We start from the raw sequence: 25,263 nt of genomic DNA on the forward strand, positions 1-25,263 counted from the left end.
ATTGCTAAATCAGACCTTAATGAAGTCTCTCAGGATGGGTTAGACAAGTGCGTTCCAAAGAAATATTCGTCAAAATGAAAGAAGTGAAAGAGCTTTAGTCTTTGCCTTCACCTGGAAAATAGCAAAATAAGAAAAAGAGCCATACGATAACCTTACCTTACCTGCTCTTAGATCCCACTGGGCCATGATACTTAAAGAACTTGGAAGACAAAAAGGGAGCCACTGGAGGTGGTTGCTGGGTAACTTGGGAAGATCTTGAACAGATTCCTAAGCAAAATGGTGACATAGGAACCCCAAGTAAGTGATCAGAAGAGCCACCAAAGTCCCAAGGGAAGCCATCTCATGAGGGAGCCTTTCTCATGTAACTGACATCATGGAGCACAGGTAAGTTACAGATTTGTTTACCTCATCAAGCTGGGAGTCACTTGGAGTCCAACAGTCGATGGCAATTGGAATTTAGTTGGATTTATAAGATTAAAAAAAACCTCCAGAGACAGGGTACCAATCCGCCACAAACTACCAGAACATATTCAAACTTGATAGTAATTGCTTCTAAGTGAGCTGTGCTATGAAGCTAATTGAAAAGATTGGTAAATTTTGAAGGGTAGAAAGACATGGAATTTTCATTCATTTTAATGACTTTGGACCTCCTGGTTTAAGCCCTTTTTTCCCTGCTAAAGCCAAGGATATCAAACCTAGAGTTAATACCTGACCTAATTTCTGCTTCAACTTTTCCCGGAAGCATAATCTTAATCAAGGATTCTGGAATTTTCTGGTCAAAACTAATGAAGTAACCTGTCGTGTGTACCCTTACCATTCCCCATAGAAGGAAGAGGCAATCTGTATGATAAAACCCTTGTTGTTCCCTTGCCCCCAAAGAAAAATAGTTTCCTTGCCCACCTTCCTATAAAACTGTCCATTTTGAAAAACTTCTCAGAATACCCTTTTAGTTGCTATGCAGGATGCTGCCTGATTCATGAATCACTTAATAAAGCCAATTAGATCTTCAAATTTACTCAGCTAAATTTTGTTCTTTAACATCCCTGTGAATTTATGTTCATAGATCAGCAGGTAAGTCCCTCTATGAATAAATAACTTAGGTGATCAAATAACGGTTGCTCTCTATTTCTCCCCACACATCTAAGCAAAGGCAAAGCCTATCAAAGGATATTGCTGGGAGGAGGCAGTTGCCATACCTGCAGAATACTAGCTATCTGGGAAGGGTGTCCCTGTGAGCCACTGAATGGGAATGTGGTGACAGGGGAGGGGGACAGAGAGAGGACAGGGAAAGAGAGATGAAAGGAAGTGGAAAGGCACATTCATAGAGCCCAGGTCTTCAAAAGGAATTCACATCAGGAATGGGAAGGAGAATCAATATAGGAAAGGAACTCATATGTAGTGGTGATAGTATTGCAATAACCTGGTTATTAATTAACTGGGGAGGAGCAAAAGGAAGGCCAAATAGGCACATGCCCAGTAAAGTCTGGGTGACATAGGGAAGGTACTTGTCTGTCAGTCACACCTGGGAACAGGCCACTGGTCAGAGTAGGCGTGGCCACTGCAAGCACAGAACGATTTGAGACACTTAAGATCCTAAACAAAGGAGTTCTCTCTTTTTGCTCTCTTGGGACTCTTGCTGCAGGGGGCATGCTCTTTTGGCTCACCTGCATTTTCTCACAAGGTCCACAGCCATGGGGACCCCCCACCACACACTGGACTAATGCACTATGACTAGCCTAATCCTGTGTAGGACCCAGTTCCACCATAGAATGGAAATGTGGAATCATGGCTTTGCTTTAGGCCTGCTGAATTCCAAGCTGCACCTCTTCTAAGACTGGTTTAAGGGAATGGGACTTTGGAAATCCAGAAATATAATTCTATGCAAATAAAACTTCCTGTCATATCTCATCCTCCTGTGGAGGCCTCCAGAAATGCTTATTCACATGGCACCCCATTCCCACTAGCAACAGAGAAAGGCATTTCCCCAATCACAGTGGGACCAGACCAGAGGGGTTAAGTTAGGAGATCATGAGAAGGTTTTGAAGTTCTGAAAGAGGTAATTTGCAAGAGAAGGAATGAGGACCCAGAGACAGGTGCCCCAGGTTGGAAATGATTAAGGCAGAATGTGTAGGATAATTACACTGAGAGGCCAGATTACTATGACCACCCCATCAGTACAATGAAGTGAATTAGTTATCCGAATAATAATAATAATAAAACCTTGAGAGTATTTGCTTAGGAAGTTTTCAATATTCAGTATTTTTGGAAGTGTCAATGAAGTACTGATGGGGTGGTCATAATAATCTGGCCACTCAGTGTATATGATTGTAGCCACTTGTTTTCTCTCCAACCCAGACTCATTTTATAACATAGTACTGCTTAATTTCCACCTAACAAAGAATGATTTTAAAATATATAAAAAGATCTCATAGGAAATATCAATCTTAGAAAACAGGAGACAGATTTTATCCTAAAAGTATAAAGTCTATTTTAGGAACCACTAAGAGTGGCCAAATAAGAAAATGAGGACCCTCCCCATTCAGATCCACAGAGACACGTGGTGAATGTCGGGCTCAAAGAACATTGACCATGCTATTTCTTCTAATAGAAGGTCTCGCCCTCTGTGAAATGAAGGGATGGAGGGGCAAAAGGAGCTAGCTGCACAGCACAGAGGGAGGGCTGTAAAAAATTCTTGTGGATAGGGTTTCATAAACACAACTTTCTAAAATTTTAACTTTACTCTCCTCTCCTTATTCTGCTCAGATTGTTTTATTAGATTTCTTAACACTTTTGTAGTGTTTTTTTAGCATTAGGTCCCTTTGCTGTCTAGCATTCTCTACATTCAAAGACCCAAGGGGCCCTGCAGAGCAAGTGAGAGAGAAATTGGTTTCATTACTTTTTTCTCACCCATCCTGTAAATCACCAGGGTAGGTAATTGCAGTAATTTCCAGCTTAGCATGTGCCTTCTTCCCATGTAACAGGATTAAAACTCAGCCTGTCATGGTGTCCAGTTATGGTTTATAGATTAAATTTATCCCTTCACTATCGGTATTTGATTAAAAGCTATTTCTATTTCAGTTAAACTACATATATTTTCCTTTGCTATCTCACAAGGTTGCAGCCCAACCCTTTTTTATTGTATGAGAAGTACAGGTTTATTTCTGGAATGTACTATGCAGTAGAACTCACCATATTTCCAAGTGTTATATATTTCTAACACTTTTTAAATTAGATATCTTTCTTGTTTTTATGATGAATACAGAGAATGATTTTCAGAAAGAAAACATAAATGTGAAAAAGTTTATTTGTTCTCTTTAAATGACTTGTAAAGTTTTTAAATTATGTCACTAAATCCTCCTTTCCTTGCTGTTTGGTATCAGTCAACCTAAAAAACAATGTTGTGATTCACCAACAGGAATTTTCACATTGATCCCTGAGTGCAGGTTAGTGAATTTACTTGTTAGTATGTTACATTCTATCCTTAACACTTAAACATATGTATACTAGAGGCCCAGTGCATGGACTTGTGCACCGGTGGGATCCCTTGGTCTGGCCTGCAGGGATCGGACTGAAACCAGCTCTCCAGCATCCCCAGAGGGGTCCCGGATTGTGAGAGGGCAGTTCTCAGGTGATGTACCCCAGAATCCGGCTCCCTCCTCACCACAGCTTGGTATCTACTGCATTGAGCGTCTTCCCTCTCGTGGTCATTGTGCATCATAGCTACCAGTCAGACAATCAAATAGTCAAATGGTCACTTAGGCTTTTATATATATAGACTATAAGCCTGGTGCACAAAAATTTGTGCACTCGGGGGGTCCCTCAGCCCAGTCTATGCCCTCTTGCAGTCTGAGACCCCTCAGAGGATGTCCATCTGCTGGCTTAGGCCCGCTCCCTGGGGGATCGGGCCCAAGATGGCAGGCAGACATCCCTCTGGCAGCCCTTGAGGAATGTCCACTTACCAGCAGGGAGCAGACCTAAGCTGCAGTCTGACATCCTTAGTGCTGCTGAGGAGGCGGGAGAGGCTCCCACCACCACCCCTGTGCTGGCAGCCATCAGCCTGGCTTGTGGCTGAGCAGAGCTCCCCCTGTGGGAGCACACTGACCACCAAGGGACAGCTCCTGCATTGAGCATCTACCCCCTGGTGGTCAGTGTGTGTCATAATGACCAGTCATTCCCAGTCGTTCTGCTGTTAGGGTCAATTTGCATATTACCCTTTTATTATATAGGATAGAGGCCTGGTGCATGGGTGGGGGCTGGCTGGTTTGTCCTGAAGGGAGTCCTGGATCAGGGTGGGGGGTCCCACTGGGGTGCCTGGCCAGCCTGGGTGAGGGGCTTATGGGTGTTTGCAGGCTGGTCACACCCTCTTCAGGGTGGAGGTCCCCACTGGGGTGCCTGGCCAGGCTGGGTGAGGAGCTGATGGCTGTTTGCAGGCTGGCCAAGCTCCCCCCAGTGGGGACCCTCACCCCATGGAGGTTTGGCCAGCCTGGGTGAGGGGCTGATGGCTGTTTTCAGGCTGGCCACACCCTCTTTAGGTGTGCCTGGACAGTCTGGGTGAGGGGCTGAGGGCTATTTTCAGGCTGGCCAAACCCCCCGGCGATGGAAGCTCCCAGCCTCTCTTTTTTTTCTTTTTTTTTTTTTATTCTTGGATTTATTTACCTTCTATAATTGAAACTTTGTAGCCTTGAGTGGAGCTCAGAGCTGGCCAGGGCGGGCAGGAAGCTCAGCTTCCTCCATCGCCAGGGGCAACCCAAGCCTCTTGCTCACCCCAGCTCCGTGGCCAAGGCCAGCTGAAAGCAGGTATCTGGGGTTTATTTCTCTTCTATAATTGAAACTTTGTTGCCTTGAGTGGAGCTCAGAGCCAGCCACTGCAGGCGGAAAGCCTGGCTTCCTCCATCTCCAGGGCAACCAAGCCTCCTGCTTGCTCCAGCTTGGTGGCTGCCGGCAGCCATCTTGGCTGGGTTAATTTGCATACAGTCACTCTGATTGGCTGGTGGGCATGGCTTAAGGCATAGCAAAGGTACGGTCAATTTGCATGCTTGTCTTTTATTAGTGTAGATTTTAGAATACTTAAATATATATATTCTGGAATAGCCAAAACACATATATAAATCAAAGTGGGAAAAAAACCATTTGAGATCATTGGACTCTCTTTTAAAAATCAGAAATCTGTCTCATTTGGCAAGACTGCTAAACATGGATACCACTACTTCCAAAGAAAGATCATGACTAAGCAGGAAGGGAGAGATTTTCAGCAATAGGCAGAGTAACGAGACTGAACGAAACCCTATTTTCCTTTTTCATTTCTCCCTGACTCATTCTCACCTTCATAAAATGTTTTGAAATATACTCTAGGATCAAAAGTGTATCTCTCATGCTTACTATGCCCTATTTTAAGGGCCCAAGTCTCTGTTTTGAAACATCTCCCTTCAAATAGCACCATCACCTCTAAATGGCTCAGCAAGCCTATCTGATGGTAAAGCCAAATTCTCTTCCTCTCTCTGCTCCACCCTACCCCATCCTGATGTGTTCTTACCCTGGAAGTACTTAAAGCAAGGCTGTAGAAATGCAAGTGCTCTGGAAAGAGAAACAAGTATGACAATTGTTAAATATTTAAGTTACATAGGAAGACACTAAGTTTTACAATATTTCTGTTAGCCCTAAAACTCACCAAAAAGTAGAAAAACTAGAGGAGAAAGCATAGAGGTGTGCCCTCACCTTGCTCACAAGAAGACTGTATAGAGCCTTCACATCAATGTGAGAGAGACACATCAATTGGTTGCCTCCTGTACACAGGGTCAGGGCCAGGGATTGAGCCCTTGACCGGAATCAAACCTGGGACCCTTCAGTCCAAAGGCCAACACTCTATCCACTGAGCAAAACCAGCTAGGGCTATATAAATGGGTTGTACACCTGAAACCAAAATAACATTGTAGATTAACTATAATTTAGAAATTAGAAAGTATTTCCAAAAAATAAAATAAAAGCTAAAAAAAGGTGATATAGACAAGGTATGAAAATAACACCTAAAAAAGCAAAACAGATACATAAAGAAGAGGTAAATATGCAGGAAATTTACACAGAAACAGCTAACAGAAATAAAAATCCCAGTGTATGACTAATGGCAATTTCAGAGGAATAGGACAGAGAAATAAGGTAGAAGCAATGTTTATAAAACTAACAATTATTAATATTTTATTCTTTATAAAGCCTCAGATACACAAAGCATAAAATGTACTGAAAGAATTAATATAATCAATCTACACCTAGACCCACTGGACCGATAATGCATGACACCACTGAAATATAGACTATAGAGAAACCAAGATGGCAGCATAGGTTAACACTGGAGTTTGCTGCCTCTAACAACCACTTCAAAAATAGAACTAAAAGACGGAACGGACATCATCCAGAACCACAGGAAGGCTGGCTGAATGGAAGTTCTACAACTAGGAGGAACCGAGAATCAGAGGAGGCGCAGTGCTGAAGTAAAATACTAAGGTGCGGAGTGCGCGCTGCGCGGGCTGGTGGCTGAGGGCGTGGTTGTCTGTTTCAATCTGGAGGGAGCCTCAGACTCAGACCTCCAGATCCGGGCGAGTCTCTAGGGACCCAGACTCAAACGGGAGAAGCAGGACTGTCTGGCTACGGTCCCTCTGAGGTTTGCAGCTGTTGCTGGGACAGAGAGGCAGAGCCCCTGGGGACGGACTGAGAGCAGCCATAACTGCTCCCTCCTCAGCCCTGTTGATCCCATGGGACCCGCCCCGCCCAAGCCCTACACAGAGCCATTTGCCAGATAGCCTCAGGCAAAGGCTAGATTAGCACAGCCAGTCGGCCTGGAGGTCAAATCCCTCTAGTATTAACTATAACAATCAAGGCTTAACTACAACAAGACTGCGCACAAAGACCACTAGGGGGTGTACCAAGAAAGCGTAAAAAATGCGGAGACAAAGAAACAGGACAAAACTATCAAGGGAGGATATTGAGTTCAGAGCCACACTTTGAGGTCTCTCAAGAGGCTTCTAGAGTCTGTCAATAAACTTGATGAGTTGTACAGGAAATCTAATGAGACCCTCGATGGTGTGATAAAGGACCATCTAGAAAGTAAGCATAGACTGACTGAAATAAAGAATATTATACAGACTCCCAACAGCACACCAGAGGAGCGCAAGAATCAAGTCAAAGATTTGAAATGCGAAGAAGCGAGAAACACCCAACTGGAAAAGCAAAATGAAAAACGAACCCACAAATATGAAGATAGTGTAAGGAGCCTCTGGGACAGCTTCAAATGTACCAACATCAGAATTATAGGGGTACCAGAAGATGAGAGAGAGCAAAATATTGAAAACCTATTTGAAGAAATAATGACAGAAAACTTCCCCCACCTGGTGAAAGAAATAGACTTCCAGGTCCAGGAAGCGCAGAGAACCCCAAACAAAAGGAATCCAAAGAGGACCACACCAAGACACATCATAATTAAAATGCCAAGAGCAAAAGACAAAGAGAGAATCTTAAAAGCAGCAAGAGAAAGAAACTCAGTTACCTACAAGGGAATACCCATACGACTGTCAACTGATTTCTCAACAGAAACTTTGCAGGCCAGAAGGGAGTGGCAAGAAATATTCAAAGTGATGAATAGCAAGAACCTACAACCAAGATTACTTTATCCAGCAAAGCTATCATTCAGAATTGAAGGTCAGATAAAGAGCTTCACAGATAAGGAAAAGCTAAAGGAGTTCATCACCACCAAACCAGTATTACATGAAATGCTGAAAGGTATCCTTTAAGAAGAGGAAGAAGAAGGAAAAAGGTAAAGATACAAATTATGAACAACAAATATGCATCTATCAACAAATGAATCTAAGAATCAAGTGAATAAATAACCTGATTTACAGAATGAACTGGTGATTATAATAGAATCAGGGACATAGAAAGGGAATGGACTGACTATTCTTGGGGGGAAAAGGGGTGTGGGAGATGCGGGAAGAGACTGGACAAAAATCGTGCACCTATGGATGAACACAGTGGGTGGGGAGTGAGGGCGGAGGGTGGGGTGGGAGCTGGAAGGAGGGGAGTTATGGGGGGAAAAAAGAGGAACAAATGTAATAATCTGAACAATAAAGATTTAATTAAAAAAAAAGAAAAAAAAAGAAATATAGACTATAAAAATAACCAGAGAGAAATGTCAGATTACTTGCAAAGAAAAAGTAGTAAACTGATAGCATTAGTCTGTTAATCACAATAATAGAAGCCAAATGGCCTATGAATGTTTTCAAATTGTCGAGAGAATACAATTATCAAACTGGTTTAAAGACAGGAAAACTAGCCCTAGCCGGTGCTCAGTGGTTAGAGCATCAGCCTGAGGACTGAAGGGTTGCTGGTTTGATTCTGGTCAAGGGCACTACCTCGGTTACAGGCTCTATTCCTGGTCTCCAGTTGGGATGCGTGCAGGAGGCAACCAGTCAATGTGTCTCTCTCATATTGACATTCCTCTCTCTCTTTCCCTCCCTCCCTTCTGCTCTCTCTGAAAAGCAATGGAAAAAAAATGTATATCTTTGGGTGAGGATTAAAAACAACAATAAAAAGAAAAACAGCAATCCTATAACACATCAAAAAAAAAAAAAAGTGAAGGAGCCCTGACCGGTTTGGCTCAGTGGATAGAACGTCGGCCTGTGGATTCAAGGGTCCCCAGTTCGATTCCGGCCAAGAGCCTTCTCAACAAGCCCAAGAGTGAGGTGAACTCGGGGGAGCTGCAGAAGTGGGAGGAGGAAGAGTTTAACACGGGCCCACTCCCCGTGCTCACGCAGTCCGTCAAGAACAACACCCAGGTGCTCATCAACTGTCGCAACAACAAGAAGCTCCTGGGCCGGGTGAAGGCTTTTGACAGGCACTGCAACATGGTGCTGGAGAATGTGAAGGAGATGTGGACCGAGGTCCCCAAGAGTGGCAAGGGCAAGAAGAAGTCCAAGCCAGTCAATAAGGACCGCTACATCTCCAAGATGTTCCTGTGGGGGATTCGGTCATTGTGGTCCTGCGACCTACTCATCGCTGGCAAGTAGGGGCTTGCTCCCTGCTGTCAAAACTCACTCCCCCGTCCTGCAAAGACCCGCCTTTGACATGAGAACAATAAAAGCCTGGTGGGTTGTTTTTTTTGTTAAAAAAAAAAAAAAAGTGAGCAGAAATGAACACATTTTTAAATTTAAAAAAATACTGACAGTTTCACGAACAGTTGTTTTTTAGTAAACCTAGAAAAAATATTATTCAAGGAAAAGGAAACTGAATCTGGAAGTAAGACTTGAAGATCAAACAGAATTATAAACTAAGAAACAGGTAAGGATTTGGAAATATCCAAACAAGCATTGACTATATAAAATAAAAATTATTATAGGGTGATGTTTAAGGCATTAAAAAAATGAAATTACAATTCTGGTATTAAAATTCTGGAGAACCTATGATCATCTCAATAGATTCAGAAAAGCAATTGCTAAACTTTAATACTGTTCATGACAACAGTTCTCAGTAAACTGAGACTAGATGGGAATTCTATCAATCAGATAAAATGTTAATATTTTCATTTATTAATGTGATATGGAATACAAACACAGTATGTAGAGCAGAGAAAACTATCTACATACAACAAATAACTGTGCCTGTTCCTATTTGCTCCAATTCTTATCCCTAAGGTGAGGCAATGAGAACCTGATGATAAATACTACATATAATGGGGTCTAATACAGACAAGGAATCCCAGGAATATAGACTTGGGCACTTACATAGAAGAGAGACAGATATCTCCTCACCCCTTCTGAAAGAATGGGAGAAAACCTTTGCTCCTTGGGCAGGATCCTAGGTCCTCATGCTTATCCTTTTGAATGAAAATAAATCTCCTCATCCATTCATCTACTGATAGGCACTTGGGATGTTTCCAAATCTTAGCTACAATAAATAATGCCGCTATGAATACAGGGGTGCATATATTCTTTCTGATTGGTGTTTTGGGATTCTTAGGATATATTTCTACAAGTGGAATCACTGGGTCAAATAGTAGATACATTTTTTTTTTTTTTGAGAAAACACACCGTTTTCCATCTTGGATGCATCAGTCTGCATTCCCATCAGGAGTGCACTAGGATTCCTTTTTCTCCACATCCTCACCAGCACTTGTTGTTTGTTGATTTATTAATTGTAGGCATTCTGGCAGGTGTGAGGTGGTGTCATTGTTGTTTTAATTTGCATCTCTTTGATAATTAGTGACATTGAGCATTTTTTTCATATGTCTCTTGTGGTACATTACACAGTGGAATGCTATGCAGCTATAAAAAGAAAGACCCTTTAACCTTTGAGATAGCATGGAGGGACCTGGAAGGCATTATGCTAAGAGAAGTAAGCCAGTCAGAGAAAGATAAGTATCACATGATCTCACTCATATGTGGAACCTAATGAACAAAATAAAATGATGAACAAAGTAGATCCAGAGACACAGAAGCATAGAACAGACTTACAAATTCCAGAGGAAAGGGGCAGGGAACAGGAAGAGGTAAACTGAAGAACTTATGTGCATATGTGCATAACTCATGGACACAGACAATAAGTGTGTTAGGCCTGGGGGGGCGAGGGGGGAGTGCAGGGTGGAGGAGATCAAAGGGGGGACAAATGTAATACTTTGAACAATAGAGATAAATTTAAAATAAAATAAAATAATAGAATAGATTACAAAAAAACAACAACAAAAAAAATAAAAGAAATCTCTTCAGACTTCAGCTTTACAATTAAAAGGATGTCTCCATGATCCTGAATCTAAATCACCCACTTGAAAACTAAACACAACACCCTGGAGTTGACTGGAGTGTCAGTGTTGCAGATTTGATCTCCCATCAGGGCACCAGGGCACATACAAGAATCAACCAATGAATGCATGAGTGGGTAAAAGAATAAATCAATCTCTCTCTCACTGCCAAATCAATAAATAAAAATTAAAAAAGAAACAAAAAGTAAGCACGTGCATCTGGGAGGTAAATTTCTCAAGATAGTCTCTCACTATCAAATCAGTCATAAATTAACTTTTTTAGTTCAGGGCCTAAGTTTCAGTATAATTTGCTCAGAAAACCCTAACTGTGCCAAAACACAAACAATCCTTTCTATATTTCCCACAATCAAAAATGCATAACAAGAATTATATTCAATGGTAAAACTTATAAGTGTTCTATGTAAAGTCATGAAAAAGAAAAGGATATCCACTATCACTAACTACATCTATTCAACTTTGTACTAACCAATGCAGTAACAAAATAAAAGAAATAATTTTAAGATGAGAAATAAAAATATAAGTTTTTATTATCCACAAATAGCATGACTATCTTCACATAAAATTCAAGAAACTCTTAAATATTATTAGAAATGTAAGAATTAAGTAAGGATGCTGGACAATAATATGAATTTACAAATTAAACCACATTCTTACATGCCACAAACAAATACACATAATGTAATTTTATAAAAATACTAGTGGCCTGTGCACAAAATTCATGCATGGGGGGGTGTCCCTCAGCCCAGCCTGCACCCTCTCCAATCAGGGACACCTTAGGGGATGTCCGACTGCTGGTTTAGGCCCAAACCGTCAGTTGGACATCCCTCTCGCAATCTGGGACTGCTGGCTCCTAACCACTCACCTGCCTGCCTGTCTAATCACCCCCAACTGCCCTCCCCTGCTGCCCTGGTTGCCCCCAACTGCCCTCCCCTGCTGACCTGATCTCACCCCCAACTGCCCTCCCCTGCCGGCCTGATTTCCCCTAACCCCCTGCCGGCCTGATCTCACCCCCAACTGCCCTCCCCTGCTGGCCTGATAGCCCCTAACTGCCTCTGCCTCAGCCCCCACCACCATAGCTTTGTCTGGAAGGAAGTCAGATGTCCGGAAGATGGTCAGTCAACCCGGTCTAATTAGCATATTACCCTTTTATTAGTATAGATAGATTATATAGGATAGGATTGCTTAAATGGGGGAAAAGCCTATTTCAGCAGGAGGAGATGCTCTTGGCAGACAAAAACACATAATTTCTAAATCTGATAGCCAGCCATATGCACTATACTGCCAAACTGGTCATTAGAAAATTGAATTGCTTTCTTACACCTTACACCAAACAGCTGTTGCCCTTAAAACCCCTCCTCAATCCCCACCTTAGGTTCTGCCTTCACAGTTCACCCAGATTAGGTTCTGATGGTTGGTTTCAATGCTAATCAGCCTCCACTAGGAACCCAGCCTCACCACCACCCAGAATGGCTTTGGACACTTCCCAGGACACTGAAGCCACTACAGCCAAAGTCATATTGCCTCACCCACAGACCTACAGACCCCAGGATGTCCACCTGCAAGGGCGCACGGCTCCCTCAGCAGAAACCATGACTCCCCGCTCCTGGTGGCCAGTGTCTGAATACCATGGTGACCTACCTGGACAAGGGCATGCTGTTTCAACCACAGACTCCAAGATTCCCTCATCCCCAGCCACTGGCTCCTGGACCCCCTCATGATTTTCAGAGTGAAATCAACCTGGACAGAGTCCCACTGCCTCATCTGAAGACTATGGGACAGCTGCCTCCCACTGCCATGGGCTCCGGGACCTTCACAATGATTTTCAGTGTGACGCTACCCCAGCAAGAGTCACACAACACTGGCCAAGGTTACACTACCTGAGCTTCAGGCCCCAAGACCCATTGCTCCCAGGCCGTGGACTCCAGGATCTCACAGTGAGTGCATGCCAGTGAGACACAGGCAACCCTTTCCACAAAAGCTGAAACCACAAGCATATCCACAACAGCTTGCATGATGAGGATGGGGGTGAGTCACATTGTCAGACAACCCATGAGGAGACTTCATCCACAAAAGAAAAACTAATATTAAAGATCCAACTACATCAGGAGAACACAATTAGCTCAAGCTGGGGACTTCACTAGAACACCAAGCTCAGGAAATCTGAGAGACTGCACCACTGGGTCTCAAAAATCACCAACTATATAGGATCACCCCAAAAGCAGTCAGGTCTAACACATAAAAACAATTAAACCATTACAGCCAAAAATGGGGAGACAGAGAAACAATCCCCAAAGGAAAGAAAAAGAAGCATCACCAGAATGGGAATTAAATGAAATGGAGGCAAGTAATTTGTCGGAGAAAGAATTCAGAGTAATGGTTATAAGGATGCGCAAATGTCTGGATAACAAATACACACAACTCAATGAGAATCATCAGGAGCTAAATGAGAATTTCACCAACATGAAAAGGAATCAAGAGGAAATGAAGAATGACTGCAATAAAGGACACAATGGAAGGCTTCAACAGTAGACTAGAAGAAGCTGAGTACCTCATCAGTTAATTAGAAGACAAGGTAGAAAAAACCACCAAAGCAGAGCAGCAACTGGAAAAAAAAAAAACTTAAAAAAACAGAAGGAGAGCCTAAGGGAGCTTTGGGACAACATGAAACAAAACAACATCTGCATATTAAAGGTGTCAGAAGGAGAGGAAGCTGAGTAAGGAATAGAAAATATGTTTGAAGAAATAATGACTGAAACTTCCCTGATTTGGGGAAGAAAAAAGTCACACAAGTCCAAGAAGCATACAGAGTCCCAAATAAGATGAAACCAAAAAGACCGACACAGAGACACATTATAATTAAGTTGGCAAATATCATTGACAAAGTAAGAATCTTAAAGACTGTCATAGAGAGACAGAAAGTTTCCTACAAGGGATCTCCCATGAGAATATCAACTGATTTCTCAAAAGAAACACATCAGGCCAGAAGGGAATAGTATGAAATATATAAAGTGATGCAAATCAAGGGACTGAATTCAAGAATACTCTACCCAGCCTGGTTATCATTCAAAATTAAAGTTGAAATCAAGAGCTTCACAAGCAAAAAAAAGGCTAAGGGAGTTTAATACCACCAAGCAAGTAATGCAAGAAATGCTAAAGGAACTGCTGTAAAAATAATAAGTTGAAAGGGAAGAAGAAACACAGGCATAAAAAATAAAAGTGGCGACAAACAAGTACCTATCAATAATAACCTTAACTGTAAATGGACTATATGCTCCAATCAAAACACATAGGATAGCTAAATGAATAAGAAAACATGACACATATATATGCTATCTACAAGAGACCCACCTCATAACAAAGGAATCACATAGACTGATAGTGAAGAGATGGAAAAAATTTTTCAGGCAAATGAAAATGAAAAAAAGCTGGGGTAGCAATACTTATATCTGATAAAATAGACATTGAAGTGAAGGCCATAACAAGAGATAAGGAGGGCCAATTCATACTAGTAAAGGGAGAAATTCAAGAAGAGGATATAACTCTGGTAAACATATATGCATCCAATATAGGAGCACCCAAATACATAAAAAAACTTCTGGAAGATATCAAGAGAGAGATCGACAGCAATACAATCACAGTAAGGGAACTTAAAACCCCATTGACACCACTGGATAAATCCCCTAAACAAAAAAATCAGCAAAGAAACATCAATCCGAAAAGACTCACTAGATCAGATGGAACTAATTGACATCTTCAGAACATTTCACCCCAAAGCTACAGATTATACTTTCTTCTTAAGTGCACATGGGACATTCTCTAAGATAGACCACATATTGGGACACAGGCAAAGCCTCTTCAAATTCAAGAAGACAGAAATCATATCAAGCATCTTCTCAGATCACAATGGCATAAAAATAGAAATTAACTACAATAAAAACAATGAAAAAAATCAAGCACTTGGAGGCTAAATAGCATGCTATTAAACAATGATTGGGTCAACAGAGAGATCAAAGAAGAAATAAAAAGTATCCTGGAAACAAACTGCAATGAAAACACAACAATCCAAAATCTATGGGACACAGTGAAAGCAATGCTGAGAGGAAAGTTTATAGCTCTACAGGCCGACCTCAAAAAAACAAGAAAAAATGGTAATTAATTATCTAACCCTGCAACTTAAAGAATTAGAAAGAGAGCAACAAGAAAAGCCCAGCGTAAGCAGAAGGAAGGAAATAAAGACCAGAGAGGAAATAAAAAACATAGAGACAAAAAAAAAACCCAAAATATCAATATAACCAAGAGCTGATTCTTTGAAAGGATAAACAACTTTGATGAACGTCTAGCCAGGCTCACCAAGAAACAAAGAGAAAGGACCCAAATAAACAAAATCAGAAATGAAAGAGGTGAAGTTAACAACAGACCCCCAGACATACAAAGGATTGTAAAAAACAATATTACAAACACATCTACTTCAACAAACTGGACAACTTATATGAAATGCACATATTCCTAGAAAAATACAAGCTTCCAAAACTCAAAAAGGAAGAATAAAAAACCTGAATAGGCCAATAAGCATGGATCTGAGACCAAGATTACTATATCCAGCAAGGCTATCATTCCAAATAGATGGTCAAATAAAGAGCTTCCCAGACACAAGAAAGAAAAGTGGCTAAAGAAGTACACTACCATCAAGCCAGCATTACAAGAAATGCTAAAAGGAAGCCAGCATTACAAGAAATGCTAAAAGGACTGCAGCAATGAAAAGGAGAAACAGAGAGAGAAACCTAGGCATACAGAATTAAAATGGCAATAAATAAGTACCTATCAATAATAACCTTAGATATAAATGGCTTACATTATCCAATCAAAAGACATTGGGTAGCTGAATAGATACAAAAACATGGCCCAACTATATGCTGTCTACAAGAGACCTACCTCAGAACAAAAAATATATATCTTAGTAAACATTGTATTCCCAAATAAAAAATTCCAGTAATAGCAACTATTGATTTGAGCATGGAGTAGCTCATACTGAAAGTACTGTTTAGACACTTCAGAATCAAACTCCCAAGGGTCAAATTTTGGCTCTGATATTTACCTGTTGAATGACTTTGAAAAAGTTTCTTGATCTCTCTGTACCTCTATCTTTTTATATTTAAAATGAGGGTAATAAGCCCTGGTTGGGTAGTTCAATTGGTTAGAGCCATGGTCGGCAAACTGCGGCTCGCGAGCCACATGCAGCTCTTTGGCCCCTTGAGTGTGGCTCTTCCTAAGCCTTAGGAGTACCCTAATTAAGTTAATAACAATGTACCTACCTATATAGTTTAAGTTTAAAAAATTTAGCTCTCAAAAGAAATTTCAATCGTTGTACTGTTGATATTTGGCTCTGTTGACTAATGAGTTTGCCGATCACTGGGTTAGAGCATTGCTCTGATACACCAACGTTTCAGGTTCAGTCTCCAGTCAGGGCACATACAAGAATCAACCAATAATGCATAAGTAAGTAGAACAAAAGATCAATGTCTCTCTCTCATAAATAAATAAATAAATAAATAAACATGAGGGTAAAAATAATTGCACCCAAATGTGTAAGACTGTTGTGAAAACCAAAGGAATTGACATGTGCAAAATAATTAGTACAATGCCTGACACATAATGAGCACATAATAAGGGTTAGCTCGTGAGAGTATAATTTAGTACAACCACATCAGAAAACAATTTGTCAACATTTAGTCAAAATGTACAAACTCAAAACACAGCATTCAACACCAACATGTAGGCCCTTATAAGCCTTGTCAACTGGTTGTCATCTTTAATTGAATTCTTATTTTTCTTGATTTTTTACTTTCTAGTCCTCATTGCCACTTTTATGGACATTTTAAACAAACCACTGACTAATCAGCATTTACAAAGAATGACTGTAAAGTTGACTGAACATGTTCACAGAGTGATACAGCAGAGAAAAACTCATTAAAATAAAGCAGAGATCTTCTATATCCTGCTATCTATGACAAATCTGTAAAGAACCCATTCGCCAGCCTGTCAGTGTTCCAATCCTGTCTCTGCTTTCTAAGTTATGTAGCCTAAGAGAAGTCATTTCACTTCTCCAAGCTTCAACTGCCTCTTCCATTAAACAACATGATTTCTAAAGTCATTTCCAGCTTAACCATTCAATTTTAGGAAGCAGAAGGATGCCCTTCTGATAAAGCAAATGCTTTCCAACAGAGTTAGTGAAGGAGTGGACATCATTCTCAATGTTACCCCTCAGGTGACCTTCCCAGAGGTTCCACAAAATGATCTGATTCAGGATTATCTTTAAAAGCTTAAGTCTTTTAATGTCTCCATTTTTCAATGTGGAAAAGGGCATTCAAAAGTTTGATAAATCATAATCTACTATATAATAAAAGGCTAATATGCGAATTGACTGAATGGCCCAATGATCAGTCACTATAATGCGCACTTACCACCAGGGGGGCAGACGCTCAATGCAGGAGCTACCCCCCTGATGGTCAGTGTGCTCCCACAGGGGGAGCACCACTCAGCCAGAAGCCAGGCTCATGGCTGGCAAGCACAGAGGCGGTGGTGGGAGCATCTCCCACCTCCACTGCAGATGGGCAGTAAGGAGTGAGGGGTCCCAGACTGTGAGAGCCCCAGACTAAGAGAGGGATGTCTGACTGCCAGGCAGGACTAAGCCAGCAGGTGAACATCCCCTGAGGGGTCCCGGACTGCGAGAGAGCACAGGCCAGGCTGAGGGAACTACCCCAGTGCAAGATTTTTGTGCACTGGACCTCTAGTTGTTTAATAAATACTAAAAACAGAAGTCACATTGTGTGACCAAAGAAAAGAGACTTCAAAAGACTTCTACCTGGAAGAATCCTAAATAATAAAAGGCTAATATGCAAATTGTCCCCTCCACTGGGATTTTGACCTGGAGTTCAACCACGGGGCAGGGCCAGCCACCCAACCTCCAGCATCCCCTCCCCCTGGCTGGCCTGGCCCACCTGGCCCCCATCGGGGTGGGCCAGCTGGACCCTACCCATGCACAAATTCATGCACCGGGCCTCTAGTATTTCATAAAATATTAGACATTTGAAAACAGTGGCCAAATGGCTTTCTTTCTATTACAGCTGTATAAGAAAGATAATTATGAAAATCCAGTTTTATAATTTTTTAGATTTGAGTACCACGGTTAAAATGGCAGACTCAGAGAACACAGACACACACAACAGTCAAGTGTCTGAACAAATTTGTTTGCTATCATCTTAACCAGGTGAAACCTTTTCTGCCTACTAAAAGCTTTCAATTTAGTAGCTTAAATAAGAAAGCTATGAATAAATGGTATTCTCTAATGCAGTGGTTCTCAACCTTGGCTGCACATTAGAATCACCTGGGCATCTTTTTAAAATCTTGATTTCTGGGCCTCATACTCCAGAAATTCTGTTTTTTTGTTATGGGTTGGGGTCACAACATTAGTAACAAAGAAACAGAATTTCCGGAGGATGAGGCCCAGAAATCAGGATTTTAAAAAGATTCCCAGGTGATTCTAATGTGCAGCCAAGGTTGAAAATCACTGCTCTAGTGGGTTGATTCTTAAAACAGATGGATTAAAATTTAATATTAATTTCTATTTATTAAAATTCAATTAATTAATATAATTTTATCTATTGAAAATAGCAATTACCTTTACCTCTAGTAGCTACCTAGAGCATTTAAAACATTGCCAGAACCGGTTTGGCTCAGTGGATGGAGCGTCGGCCTGCGGACTGAAGGGTCCCAGGTTCGATTCCGGTCAAGGGCATGTACCTGGGTTGCCGGCACATCCCCAGTGGGAGATGTGCAGGAGGCAGCTGATCGATGTTTCTCTCTCATCGATGTTTCTAACTCTCTGTCCTTCTCCCTTCCTCTCTGTAAAAAATCAATGAAATATATTTTAAAAAAATAAAATAAAATAAAATAAAATAAAATAAATAAATAAATAAAACGTCATGTAGCTCTAGCCAGTGGATAAAGCATCATCCCTCAGACTAATGGGTCCTGGTTTCAATTACAGTCAAGGGCACATACCTTGGTTGCAGGCTCAGTCCCCAACCCTGGTCAGGGTACGTGCAGGAGGCAAACAATTGATGTGTCTCTCTTACAGCGATGTTTCTCTCTGTGTGTGTCTCTCCCCCTCCCTTCACTCTCTCTAAAAATCAATGGAAAAAATATCTTCAGGTGAGGATTAACAACAATAAAAAACTCCACATATATGATGCTTGATTTCTGAAGTTATCTAAATATCAAGAAAAAGAGCCACATGGAAAAAAATGGTAATGTCTTGTCTGTATTACATTGATTCTATCCACTATTCATTTAGCCCAGTACTCGCTCTGTGTTCTTTAGCTCTTAACTCTGAAAGAAGCCTTGCTGGGAAAGGAAAAAATGTGACTACTGTCTAATTGTAACAGCCTAAAGAGGCTCACACACTCTGACCTAAGTCACCCCAGAGAGTCTCAACAGCCAGAGAGTCCCAACTTTCCTATGTAAATATTATGCTGCGGCACAGTATTGTGCTGGCCTTTCTCAAGTCAGGAAGGACTTAATAAGATAGGAAATTAGAGAACTGTACAACACAAAAGATGTGTCAATGTTCCAAAATGTATTCCTTCCTTCTATCTGCAGGGCCTAGTATAGAGTTGCTCAAGAAGTCACTATCTGTCCATCATGAAACATTGGCCCTCCAGATGGAATGCACGTTCCATATCCATTTAAACAAGAGCGGGGCTCAAGGTGGGGGGATAAGGAGTTCCGCTGCCATTGTGTAGCTGTGACAACCTCTGCCCATTAGGAGTCTAACATAGTCTGGCTTTTTTCTTCATTTTCTTCACATGAAAAATGGGAGACAGTCTTTCCCATATTGGCTCTTATCCTCAACTATTGTCCAGTTGGTGTCAAGCAATTGAATATCAGTATCTACATGGATTTAAAGGTATACTGTAGGTAATTAAGTAATTCTATATTTTGTTATTGCAACTGCTTTCCTGCATGTCACTAAATAAGAGAAGACAATCTAGCTGTGCTCATGCATTCTTGCCTTGAATCAAGAAGGGATGTCATTCACCACATACAGTGTAAGATTCCACTCTGTGAGGCACTGTGCTAGTAAACAGGACAGGCATACTCCCTGAGCCTTCGTGGAGGACGCAGACTAGTGATCATGGAAATGAAATTTTAGGAAAAGGGGCACAAGGAGAGCCTACCCCACTCCCCCTGAACCCAGAGGGACATGTGCCACATTTTCCTAAGCACAGAAATAAAGTTCAGGGCTGTATGTGTTCTTAATCAAAGGTAATGTGGTCTCATTTAAGATCTTTCTTGGCAAAAAAGTAACAGTGGATTTATCTTCAGGCAGAAGAAAATCTTTCCATAATTCATACATCAAGAAATCAAAGGAAATGACAAGAAATTGTATTTTTGAAAGAGAATAAATAAGAATGCATTTTACTTAATCAAGAAGGCAACATATTTGGCATGAGAAGTGAAGCTACTGAGTGTCCAAAGCATTCCTCCTAAAAGCATACTTTTGTTCTTTTTTTATTATCACGAACATCTCTGCATTTAGTAAAAAGATGCAGAAACTAGAAGAAAACTGGTAGAACACATCACTATGGGCAAGATGCCTGAATCTTTCAGCTCAAAGCAATTTTGGCTTCAGAGAATGCAGAGAATACCAATGACATCTTCATGTGCTCAGTCAAACAGAATTAGATAGTATGAGTGACTAGATTTTTCTGTCTCCTAAAATTCTTCACTGTAGGCACAGATAAATGCACAAAGCATTTCTCTGTATTAATTATTTATCCATAATAACATATTCCTCTTCTGATTATTGTAATTTTTCCTTAGGCCAAAATACAGTCAGAATATATATTTTCTAATAAGTATCACTTTAAAACATTATGAATAAATGTATTTTATACTTTAAACTAGATTAGTATTTTCAATAAGAAGTAATAATTTATGATTTAAAAGTACACTTATTTTTTTCCCTCTGGAAATGATTTATTTCAAAAGAATGTCATAAAGCTTATATTTCTTATAGGATACAATAAAGAGCACAATGAAATGGTATTTGTTATTCATATAATGTAGCCCAGGAAAGTGAAATTGAAAAAAATCATAAAACTGTTTCTCAAAAATTACAGGGAAAATGAAACTGACACAATACCTCTAGAGAAATATTTGTTCCATGCTAAATTACTTTTATTTGCTACTGTTCATTTAAGATTTTTAAAAAATAAAAAGCTTTAAATGTTTCTCTCCTTTACTACTGAATTTACATATATAAATAACAAAATAGCCTTTTCAATACTGCTCTCCCTGATACACTAGATCAGATAGATCTAACTGATCTTTACAGAACATTTTACCCCAAAGCTTCAGAACATACATTTTTCTCAAGCACACATGGAACTTTCTTAAAAATAGGCAATGTGTTAGGATATAAGACAAGCCTATACAAATTCAAGAAGAATGATATCATACCAAGCATCTCCTCAGATCCCATGGCATGAAACTAGAAATCAACTACAATAATAATTTTTAAAAAAACTAAAAACACTTAAATACATGGATACTAACAAGCATATTATTAAACAACTAGGGCCTGGTGCATGAAGTTCATGCACAGGGGGAGAGGAGGTTCCCTCAGCCCAGCCTGCACCCTCTCCAATCAGGGACCCCTTGAGGGATGTGCAACCACCGGTTTAGGCCCAATCCCGGTGATTGGACACCCTCTTGCAATTTGGGACTGTTGGCTTCTAACCACCCACCTGCCTGCCTGCCTGATTGCCCCTAACTGCCTCTGCCTGCCTGCCTGCCTGATCACCCCTAACTGCCCTCCCCTGCCAGCTTGATCTCGCCCCCAACTTCCATCTCCTGCTGGCCTGATCTCGCCTCCAACTGCCTCTGCCTGCCTGATCACCCCTAACTGCCTTCCTGTCTGGCATGATCTCACCCCGAAGTGTCCTCCCCTGCTGCCTTGGTTGCCCTCAACTGCCTCCCCTGCTGGCCTGAACACCCCTAACTTCCTCTGCCTACCTCATCGCCCCTAACTGCCCTCCCCTGCCAGCCTGATCTCGCCCCCAACTGCCCTCCCCTGCTGGCCTGATTGCCCCTAACTGCCTCTGCCTCGGCCCCCACCACCATGGCTTTGTCTGGAAGGCAGTTGGATGTCTGAAAGAGGGCCCGTCAACCCAGTCTAATTAGCATATTACCCTTTTAATAGTATAGATAGATTAAATAGGCTAGGATTGCTTAAATGGGGGAAGGGGACCCTTTTTCAGCAAGAGGAGATGCTCTTGACAGACAAAAACACATCATCCCTATATCTGGACTGATAGCCAGCCATATACACTATACTACCAAACTGGTCAGGGAAAAATTGAACTGCTTTTTTATACCTTACACCAAATAGCTGTTTCCCTTAAAACCCCTCCTCAGCCCCCACCTTAGGTTCTGCCCTCGCAGTTCACCCAGATTAGGTTCTGATTGGTCAGTTTCTATGCCAGTCAGCATCAAAAGCTCCGCCTCCTAGGCAGCCATTGGCTCCTGGCACTTCACCCAGATTAGGTTCTGATTGGTCGGTTTCTATGCCAGTCAGTGTCTCTGGGCTTATCTCTGGGCCTGATCAAAGAGGCGGGCCTGATTAGCAGCCCCCTAGGAGGCCGGGAGAGAAACAGAGGCTTGGCTGCTGGTGAAGCTGGGAGAGGAAGAGAGAGGCAACAGTTATTCAACAGCTGCCAGAGAGGCTGGAGATTAGACCCTGCCTCTCTCTCTCTGCAGGCCTCTCTCTGGGCCTGATCCACAGCCCCCTCGCAGTCAGTGCTGGGTAGCCACAGCAACCCAGCACTGACTTCCAGTGTTCTGGTCAGCCTTGGTCATTAGGGACCCTGGCTTTTTATATATATAAATGAATGGGTTACAAATAAGATCAAGGAAGACATAAAGAACTTCCTGGAAACAAAAGAAACTGAGCACACAATAACCCAAAACTTAGGACTCAGTGAAAGCAGTCCTGAAAGGGAAGTTCATAGCACTACAGGCCTAACTCAAGAAATAAGAAAAAGCCCTAATAAACTATCTATCCTATAACTAAAAGAATTAGAAAGAAAACAGCAAGAAGAGCCCAGAGGAAGTAGAAGTAAGGAAATAAAGAAGATCAGAGCAGAAGTAAATGTTACAAAGACTAAAAAAGGCAATACAAAAAAATAATAAATAAACAATCCAAGCGCCAGTTCTTTGAAAAGATAAATGAGATTGATGAACCCTTAATCAGACTCATCTAGAAACAAAGAGAGAGGATCCAAATAAGTAAAATCAGAAGTGAAAGATGCAATATAACAACAAACATTGCAGAAATACAAAGAATTGTTAGCAAATATTATGAACAACTATATGCCAACAAACTAGACAATCTGAGAGAAATGGAAAACTTCCTAGAAACATATAATCATCCAAAACTCAACCAGAAAAAAATTTGAAAACTTGAATAGGCCAATAACAATTAATGAAATTGAAGCAGTAATTTAAAAACTCTAAGCAAATAAAAGTCCTATCCCAGATGGATTTACAGGACAATTTTGCCAAACATTCAAAGAAGAACTAACACCTATCCTCCTCAAACTATTCTAAAAAATTCAAGAGGAAGGAACACTTTCGTACTCTTTTTAAAAGGCCAGCATTATCTTAATTCCAAAACCAGATTACAACACTAGAAGGAAAGAAAATTACAGGTCGATTTCCCTGATGAACACAGATGCTAAAATCCTCAACTAAATATTAGCAAATCAGATCCAGCAATATATTAAAGAGACCATACACAATGATAAAGTGGGATTTATTCTGGAGATGCAAGATTGGTACAATATTTGCAAATAAATAGATGTGATACATCACATAAACAAAGTGAAAGATAAAAATCATATATCAATAGATGCAGAAAAGGCATTCAACAAAATCCAGCACCTTATTTTGACAAAAGTTCTCAGCAAAGAAGTAGAGGGACCATACTGCAACATAATAAAGGCCATATACAAGAAACCCTACAGCAACATCATAGTCAGCAGGCAAAAACTAAAAGTGTTTCCCTTAAGAACAGGAATAAGACAAGGATGGCCACTTTCACCATTCTTATTCAACATAGTACTGGAAGTCCTAGCAACAGTGATGAGACAACAAGAAAAAATAAAAGGCATCCAAATAGGAAAGGAGGAATTAAAATAATCATTATTCAAAGATGACATAAAGACTCCACCAGAAAACTACTAGATTTAATAAATGAATTTGGCAAAGTAACAGAATACAAAAATTAACATCTAGAAAGCAGGGGCATTTTTATTTTCTTAAATATGTTTTTATTAATTTTGATAGAGAGGAAGGGATAGGGAGAGACAGAAACATCAATGAGAGATAAATATCATTGATCATCTGCCTTTTGCATGTTCCCCCACTGGGGATCAAGCCCGAAACCTGGGACTGTGCCCTGACTGGGAATTGAACCAGTGTCCTCTTGATTCATGGGTCAAAACTCAACCACTGAGCCATACTGGCCAGGAAGCAGTAGTATTTTTATATATGAATAATAAACTCTCAGAAAGAGAAACTAAAAAAAAAAATCCCACTTACCATTGACAACAACAAAAAAAATAAGATATGTAGAAATAAACTTAACCAAGGAAGTAAAAGACATCTATTTGGAAAACTAAAGCCATTGAAAAAAGGGAATAGAGGAAGATACAAACAGCCATGTTTAAGAATTGGAAGAATTACCATCATTAAAATGTCCATACTACCCAAAGCAATCTATCAATTCAATGCAATCCCTATTAAAATACCAACGGCATATTTCACAGAGCTAGAACAAATACTCCAACAATTTATGTAGAACCCAAAAGATCCCAAATAATTGAAACAATCTTGAGAACTAAGAACAAAGTTGGAGGGATCGATCACAATACTTGTTATCAAACTATACTACAAAGCCATTGTAATCAAAACAGTCTGGTACTGGCACAAGAACAAGCATATAGACCAATGGAATAGAACAGTGACCCCAGAAATTGACCCAAACCATTACGGTCAATTAATATTTGACAAAGGAAGCAAGAGCACACAATGTAGTCAAGACAGTCCCTTCAATAAATTGTGTTGGGAAAACTGCACAGACACATGCAAAAAGATGAAACTAGACCACCAACTTACACCATACACAAGAATAAACTCAAAATGGATAAAAGACTTAAATGTAAGTTGCGAAACCATAAAAAACCTAGAAGAAAACATAAGCAGCAAAATCTCAGATATTTCATGCAGCAGAATTTTTGCCAATACATATCCTAAGGCAAGAGAAATAAAGGAAAACATAAATGAATGGGACTACATCAAAATAAAAAAGCTTCTGAACAGCAATAGAAACCACCATCAAA

The 25,263-nt window shown here is 40.7% G+C and overlaps 1 pseudogene; it reads left to right on the plus strand.

Moving 5' to 3' along the window:
- The first annotated feature begins 373 nt into the window (after nucleotides 1-373).
- LOC139018511 (eukaryotic translation initiation factor 3 subunit M-like) overlaps nucleotides 374-25,263 on the plus strand; it is a 61,726-nt pseudogene continuing 36,836 nt past the window's right edge.

Source organism: Myotis yumanensis, unplaced genomic scaffold, assembly GCF_028538775.1.
Source record: "Myotis yumanensis isolate MYYU_CA2020_CCGP unplaced genomic scaffold, mMyoYum1.0.hap1 SCAF_10, whole genome shotgun sequence".
Classification (NCBI taxonomy): Eukaryota; Metazoa; Chordata; class Mammalia; order Chiroptera; family Vespertilionidae; genus Myotis; species Myotis yumanensis.